This window comes from Mustela nigripes, chromosome 2, assembly GCF_022355385.1.
Source record: "Mustela nigripes isolate SB6536 chromosome 2, MUSNIG.SB6536, whole genome shotgun sequence".
NCBI classification, from domain to species: Eukaryota; Metazoa; Chordata; class Mammalia; order Carnivora; family Mustelidae; genus Mustela; species Mustela nigripes.
In genome coordinates, this window is record NC_081558.1 from 173,385,685 (window position 1) to 173,388,189 (window position 2,505).

Here is a 2,505-nt window from a genome sequence, read left to right on the forward strand (position 1 = left end):
CTGTTAAGTCTATTGGGTCCAGTGTATCAATCAAAGCCATTGTCTCCTTGTTTATTTTCTGCTTACAAAAGTCTCAAATACACAACCTAACCTTATGTCTAAAGGGGCTAGAAAGGGAAAAGCAAATAAAGCCTAAAGCCAGCAGAAGGGAAATGATAAAGATAGAACAGAAATAAATGCTATAGAAAGAAACAAACAAACAAAACAGAACAGATTAACGAAATGAAGAGCTAGTTCTTCAAAAGAATTAATAAAATTGTTATGCCCCCAGCAAGACTTATCAAAAAGAAAAGAGAAAGGACCTGGATGTAAAATCACAAATAAAAGAGGAGAGATCACAACCAACACTACAGAAATACAAACAACTATAAAAGAACTCTATGAAAAATTATATGTCCACAGACTGGACAACCTGGGGGTACCTGGGTGGCTCAGTTGGTTAAGCTTCTGACTTTGGCTAAGGTCATGGTCTCAGGGTGCTGATATTGAGCCCCATGTTGAGCTCCATGCTCAGCAGGGTGTCTGACTCTCCCTTTCCCCCTAACCCTCCCCTACTTGTTCTCTCTCTCTGTCTCTCTCAAATAAATGAAATCTTAAAAAAAACCAAACTGGACAACCTGTGAGAAATGAACAAGTTCCTAGAAATGTACAAACCGTCAAAACTGAAAGGAAAAGAAACAGAAAATTTGAACAGACTCATCACCAGCTAAGAAATTGAATCAGTAGTCAAAACCCAGAAATCAAACAAAATAACTGGACCAAGTGTTTCCCAGGGGTATTCTACCAGCCATTTAAAGCAGAATTAATATGTATTCTTCTCACACTGTTCCAAAAAAAAAGAAACAGAAGAAAAACTTCCAAACTCATTATATAAAGACAGCAGCATTACCTTGATTCAAAAACCAAAGATACCAATAAAAGGAGAATTACTGGCCAATATCCCTGATGAACATGGATTCCAAAATTCTCAATAGAATATTAGCAAATCAAATTCAACAGTACATTAAAGAATTATTCACTATAGTCAAGGTATTTTTATTCCTGGGTTGCAGGGTTGGTTTAATATTCACAAATCAATCAACTTGATACACCACATTAATAAAAGAAAGAATAAGAACCATATGATCCTGTCAAAAGAAGCAGAATAAGCATTTGACAAAATGAAGCATCCTTTATATGAAAAAAAAATTCAAAAAGTAGGGATAGATGGAATATACTTCGGCCTCATAAGGGTCATATACTAAAGACACACAGCTAATATCATCCTCAATGGGAAAAAAATTAGAGCCTTTCCCCTATGGTCAGGAATAGAGAAGGATGTTGACTTTCACCATTACTATTTAACATGATACCGGGAAGTCTTAGCTTCAGCAATCAGACAACAAAAAGAAATAAAAAGGGATCCAAATCTACAAGGAAGCCAAATGTTCACTCTTTGGAATGAGATGATCGTCTATGTAGAAAATCCAAAAGACTACACACACACACACACACACACACACACACACATTGCTAGAACTCATACATGAATTCAACAAAGTTACAGGATAGAAAATCAATGTGCATAAATCTGTTGCATTTCTATACATCAATAATGAAGCAGCAGAAAAAGAAATCAAGGAATAGATACCATTTTGTAATGGCACCAAAAACAATATACCTAGGAATAAACCTAACTAGAGAGGTAAAAGATCTGTACTCTAAAAATCATAGATCACTTATGAAAGAAATTGAAGAGGACACAAAGAAATGGAAAAACATTCCATGTTTATGGGTTGAAAGAACATTGCTATAATACTATACTACCCAAAGCTATCTAAACGTTTAATGCAATAGCTTTCAAAATAACACAGAATTTTTCACAGAGCTAAAACAGAACATCCTAAAATCTTTATGAAACCACAAAAGACCTCACATAGCTAAAGCAATCCTGAAAAAGAATACAAAACTAGAAGCATAATGATTGCACATTTCAAGCTATATTACAAAGCCATAGTGTTCAAGACAGTATGGTACTGGCACAAAAACAGATGCATAGATCAATGGAACAGAAGAGAGAACCCAGAAATGGACCAACAACTACATAGCCAACCAAGTTTAGACAAAGCAGGAAAGAATATCTGATGGAGAAGAGTCTCTTCAAAAAATGGTGTTGAGAAAACTGGACAAAAACATGCAGAATAATGAAATTGGAACATTTTCTTACACCATATGTAAAAACATATTCAAAGTGGATGAGTGACCTAAATGTGAGGTAGGAAACCATCAAAATCCTAGCAGAGACAAAGAAAGAAAGCAGACAGAAACCTCTTTGACCCAGGCTGTAACAATTTCTTATTACACATGTCACTGGAGACAAGGAAAACAAAAGCAAAAATGAACTACTGGGACGTCATCAAGAGAAAAAGCATGTGCACAGCGAAGGAAACAATAAAAAAAAAAAGAAAGAAAGAAAAGAAAGAAAGAAAGAAAGAAAGAAAGAAAGAAAGAAAGAAAGAAAGAAAG